We start from the raw sequence: 6,007 nt of genomic DNA, 5'->3' as shown, positions 1-6,007 counted from the left end.
ATGGATTGATTCGGTGACTGGTGTAATCAGGATGGGTGTGTCAGAGGCGGTGCGGTTGGCGCAGGATAGAGCAGGGTTTAGGGCTGTTGTGCATAGGGTCACTATGAGTCGGAAACGACTCGACGGCACATAACAACAACACCATATTTTCTGAGAAAAAAAATCAAAGTTAAAGTTTATATTTATTTATTTTCATTTTCTTTTTTACTCAAGGGAAAAAATGGGTAGGTTAAGTTGTCGATTACACTATCTTTGAAGTGTAAGTTAAATTTTTTTGATATTTCAGTTGTATTTTATTGTGTCTATTTTACAAATATTGAAAGAGGAAGCAAGACAAGAAGAAAGGAAAAGAGATATAAAAAATAAAGAAAAAATTTAAAAATAGAGGAAAAGGAAATAAGTGTTAAGAGTTGTAGAGTCCAGTTGTCATTGTTTTGTGCTGTTGAGGTGCATATGACTCATAGCTGACTCTCCAGTGGATTTTCAGACGCTGTAGATTGAGTTGGAGAAGATTGCCTATCTTTCTCTTATAGAGGAACTGGTGGATTGGAACCTGCCTTTGGTTTAGCAGCACAATCATCAGCACTAGGTTATCAGTAGAATATTAAAAACAAAACCCCAAAGCTGTCATCTCTTTACAATACAATTTTATTGATCTTGTTATTTTTAATAATGTGTATAGCAAAACATGCTTCTTTCCAACAGTTTCTACATGTATCATTTCACGATACTGATTACATTCTTTGAGATGTGTAGTAACTTTTCTTCATCTCCTTTTCCCAATTATTCCTTCCCTTTTAACATTAATTCACTCTTCCTGTCCTGTAATCTTTAAGGAGTTGCTACCTCTTTCCTCCAATAAACAACTGATGGGTTTGAACTACTAATCCTTCACTTTGCAGTCAAACACTCAACCACAATGTGACCACTACTGCTTAGAATATGTTAACTGCTGCCCCCTCCGGAAGCTATTGTGGCCTAGTGGTAAGAATCTGTACTGCAATTCCAAAGGCGCGTTGTTGGAATCTGCCAGATTCTTTGTAGTAAGAGAATGGGCAATCTCTTTCTGAAAAATTGCTGCTGTTGTTGCAATTGCTGTCAAGTCGAAGATGACTCATAGCGACTCTATGAACAAAAGACCTGAAGTCTTTCTATAACTATCATAATTTCTAAAGGTTCATAGAGTTTTCAGAGGCATGTTTAGAAAGTGGATGCCACTCCTACAGTGCATAACAATGACACTCTGACTTGAATTTATCGGAGATAGTGAGGATGGGGCTCAGATCTGTGGTTCATAGAGTTGCTGTGAGTATTAGTTGGCTTGAATACACTAAGCAATGACTACTTGACATTTCGTACAAATCTCATTCCAGTATCTCAGAGTTCAGGCCTGATTTTGAACTCAGTGGGACCAATGAAAGAACTGACACATTTGCAAACTGTGGCATGCCAGATTCACACTGCTAGCTGACGTGACAACTAGCATTAGAAATCAGACTTCTAGACTTCAGTCAACAGATATTCAGCTTGGCAGTTTATCTACAACATACAATGGCATCAGGACATGGAGTGCCCACCATATAAAACGAGAAAGAAATTATAGATGATAGAATTATGTATGTTTGTAATGAGGGAATGCACAACCAAGTAATGAAGAATGGGACTATCTTTTGTAAAATAGTGTCTTGTATAAATGGAGGTAATTCTCTTTCATTTATGCATCCAAAACTCATCATTAATATTCACATGAGAGTTATTGCCCATTACTGCCAGTTCGGCTATTGCCTGCTATTTCAGATGATGAATGAAGCGAGAATAAATGTTATAGATTTTTTTAAAGTTGCATATAATACGAGCAACAGCAATAAACTTAAGACATTTCACTTCACTCAGTAAACATAACATGAAGGTCAGTAAGAATAAATATTCATTAAAGGGAAAGAAAAAAACTGTATTATAACATACTACTTTTAAAAAATTTTCTACTAGTTTATTTTCAAAATTTGAATCCATTGTTTTAAAGAACAAATCCTTTCCATTTCCCTCCACCCCACCCATCAAATTGTACAACCCCATGGTTAATTCCCCCCTGAATGATGATGTTGCATCCTATTTAATATTTATGCATCATGTTTAATATTTGTGTAAAAATAGGATCAAAATGTATGCAAGTGAGAACTAATTTTTTTCACAGTAAAGATTTGTGGCAAGGCCATAGGGAAAATAATCATTGAAGTGGTGTTTAGAAAATGTCATGGTGGTTTATGTTTATTATTTATCATATATTCTTGGGTCACTTAGTGCTTCATTCAATATCTATACATTCAGTGGTTATGCTAGGATTGCTCATCATTTCTAAAGTTGAAAAACCAAATTGTAATCTTGAGTTGTAATGTTGAGAGATGCTTTGGGTAAATTTTTGAATGATCCAGGAAGAATCAAAAGAAGATGGAAGAAATATGTACAGTAATATTATAAAAAAACAATTGGTTGACACTGAAAAATTTCAGAAAGTACCATAGGAACAAGAGTCAATGATAACGAGAGAAGTTAAGGTGCAGTGAAGACATTGGCAAAAAAGAAGGCCCCAAGAATTGATGATATACCAATTGACATGTTTCAATCAACAGAAGAACTGAATTTGCTCACCTCTACATGCCAGGATATTTGGAGAACAGCTACTTTGTTGATTGACTAGCAGATATCCATATTTAATTCTACTTCTGAGAATGGTGATCCAACAGAAGGTGGAAATTATCAAACAATGTCATTCATATCGCATGCAAAACAATATTGTTATAGATCATCCAAAACCAACTGGAGACTTTGCACCATCACTTTCTTTGCTCTTGACTGTTCAGCTTGCAGAAGCTGTAGGCAGCCATGGCGCCCAGCCGGAACGGCACAATCTTGAAGCCACACTTTCACAAAGACGGGCAGAAGTGGTGCGTTGGCCACATGGCTTAACCAGCCGACTCGGAGATCCACAGACTCAAGGCCCGCCAGGCGAAAACTTCCCCCATTGCCCTGCGACCCACTTCCACTCCATCGTGTTGCCCCTCTGTGCGGTATCACAACAAAGTGTAAGCCACCAGGGCTTGGAAGAACTCAGGGTGTCGGCATCCACAAGAAGGTGGATCATGCGCACCCATGTTCGTCGCGGCTTTGTTCACAATAGCAAGGTGTTGGAAACAACATGTGTCCATCAACAAACGAATGTATAGAGAAGCTGTGGTATAGTCACACAATGGAATACTATGTTGCATTGAAAAACAAGGAACTCATGCAATATTATTCAAAATGGGTGTCCCTGGAGGACAGTATGCTGAGAGAAGTATCTCTGTTACAAAAGGGTAAATACTGCATGGTACCACTGTTGTAAGCAGGACTGACCTCGGGGCTGGAAGGAAACTGAGAAGTATGGGTTTAACAATGTATACTGCACTGAAACAGATGAGGGAGAAAACTATTTAGTAGGGAAAATTATTAGGGATTTTGTTATGATAGGAGTCCAGAGAGAAGGTTGTATAGTGGAGTGGACCTCAGGGGAGGGATTGTAAAACAATTAAAGACTTTTCCTTTTACTTTTCCAAGAGGGTAATGTACTAGAGGGGAGGCTTGGGAGGGGAGAAAATTGCTACAATGAATGAATGGAAATCCAAAGTCTCTGTAAATTTTCATTGAAATTAAGAATAATTTTTTTTGTTTTTTAAAAAAAGGTGGCTCAGACCATAATAATCTCTGTGGCACCCCGGAGGAGGAACAAGTCCATTGAGTCCTTGCAGGCCAACGTACAAAGTGCAATATGCAAACAAGTATCACTCTAAGCTCATCCTCTTCCCACCAAAGCCTTCTGCCCCCAAGAAGGGAGACAGTTCTCAAATGGAAATCAAAATGGCCACTCAACTAACAAGACCTAAAATGCCCATCCAGAATGTCTACAAGAAGGAGAAAGCCTGGATCATTACGCAGGAAGAGATGGACTTCAAGGCCTTTGCTGGTCTCCAAGTGGCCCATGCCCGTTCCCGGCTGTTCGAGATCCAAGCCAAGAGGACCAAGGAGGTCGCAGAGTAGGATGTGGAGAAGAAAAAGTAGACAGTTGTTGGGACCTTTAAAAAAGCTGTGAAGCCCTCAAAACAAACAAACAAAACCAGCAACAACAAAGAAAACCTACTAGAATAGTCCATTAGTAGAGAACCTCCAGAAGTTAAAAATTTCTTTAGAAGACACCATACAACAAGGGAACTTATTGCTAATGTTAGCTGGATCCTGGCTGAAATCATAGAACACTAGAACAATTATCTACGTGTATTTAATTGACTATACAAATGCATTTGACTGTGTGGATTATAGTAAATTATGGCTAACATTAAGAACAATGGGAATCTCAGAACACTTAATTCTGCTCATATGAAACCTATATCCATATTTGTTCCCATTCCCAAGAAAAGTAATCCAGAAAAATGTGGAAATAAACAATATCATTAATATCACATGCAAGCAAAATATTGCCAAAGATCATCCAAAAATTACTAGAACAAGACATAGCTAGGAAACAATCAGACATTCAGTCTGGATTTAGAAGATGCTGTGACACCAGGGATATCATTACTGATGTCAAATGCATCTTGACTAAAAGAAGGGAATACTAGAAGAATGTCTAGCTGTGTTTTATTAGCTATGCAAAGACATTTTACGATGTGGATCATAACAAACTATGGCTAACATTGAGAAGAATGAGAATCCCAACACACTTAATTACTGAATGTGCTCATGAGAAATCTATACCTAGGGCAAGATGCAGCTGTCAGAAAGGAGCAAGAGGTTCAACATCAGGAAGTATGTGCATCAGGGTTGTATGATTCCTTTATATCTATTCAGTATGTATACCAAACAAATCATTCATGAATCCAGACTCTGAAGAGGAATGTGGTATCTGGGTTGGAGGAAGACTCATCAACAACCTGCATTATACAGATGACACAACTTACTGAAAGTGAAAAGGATTTGAAATGCTTGCTTACAGAAGATCAAAAACTATACCCTCCAGTATGTATTACACTTCGATATCAAGAATGCTTTCCTCACCACTGGGACAGAAGACAACACTGTTAAAGATGAATAAAAGGGTTTTTTTTTTTTAATATTCTTCTGGTGTTCTTTCTTGTTCTATTCTTATTCTTTCTTATGGATTCATTTTAGGTGTTTAGGTGTAGGGCTAAGTTAGGTTTAGAATCGAGCAAGTCAAACAAAAGGAGGTGAAGCCAGCAGGAAAGAATTTTAGGGCAAATATTCGTTTTCTCCTGGACACAAGAGCCTGCTATTTGGTCCTCAAAGCCTTCTGAGGTCCCAACTATTCTCACTATTTCTTAGTTGCTGGAATTGACAGAAACCTTATAAACAGTTATTTACTTGATCTCTGCCTTGCATGCGGACTTCTGAGATGTAAAACAACCCAGTGGTAGATGGTATTTGGTCCAGGACTTGAGAATAATAAATTACATAGCTAAGCCTCTACGTCTTGTGGTTCCTAACCTTTATACTACAATAGACAAAGTGCTAGTCAATAAGCCATTTATTTTAAGAACTACCTTCCCTCTGTAATTTGATTTGTGCCACTGTTAGAACCTCTACATGGAATATGATTGCCTTTAATTTTTGACTCATTTACTTTTAACCTGTTAGTTAAATTTGTGTCTTCTAGGCTGCAACAGTTCCATGGTATGTCTTCGAGGATATGAACATGTATGGCTAAACAGAATTGATATCTGTTGTTGTTGTTGTTATTTGCTGTCGAGTCTTTTGCGACTCATAGCAACCCCATGTACAACAGCCCTAAACCCTGCTCTATCCTGTGCCAATCACATTGCCTCTGACACACCCATGCCGATTACCCTAGTCACTGAATCAATCCACCTCATAGAAGGTCTTCCCCTCGGGCACTGTCCCTCTACCCTACCAAGCATGATGTCCCTCTCTAAGGACCTGTCTCTCCTTACAACATGTC

At 38.3% G+C, this 6,007-nt stretch overlaps 1 protein-coding gene and 1 pseudogene across 3 annotated transcripts in view; both read left to right on the top strand.

Annotated features, from left to right (window-relative positions):
* Window positions 1-6,007, top strand: part of GRIA2 (glutamate receptor, ionotropic, AMPA 2) — a 290,552-nt gene that overhangs the window by 121,093 nt on the left and 163,452 nt on the right. The window lies entirely within an intron of this gene.
* Window positions 2,884-4,095, top strand: LOC102861563 (annotated as a pseudogene).

This window comes from Elephantulus edwardii, unplaced genomic scaffold (genome assembly GCF_000299155.1).
Source record: "Elephantulus edwardii isolate Elephantulus edwardi_28Jun2011 unplaced genomic scaffold, EleEdw1.0 scaffold00034, whole genome shotgun sequence".
Classification (NCBI taxonomy): domain Eukaryota; kingdom Metazoa; phylum Chordata; class Mammalia; order Macroscelidea; family Macroscelididae; genus Elephantulus; species Elephantulus edwardii.
This window is presented reverse-complemented; position numbering and strand designations above follow the sequence as displayed.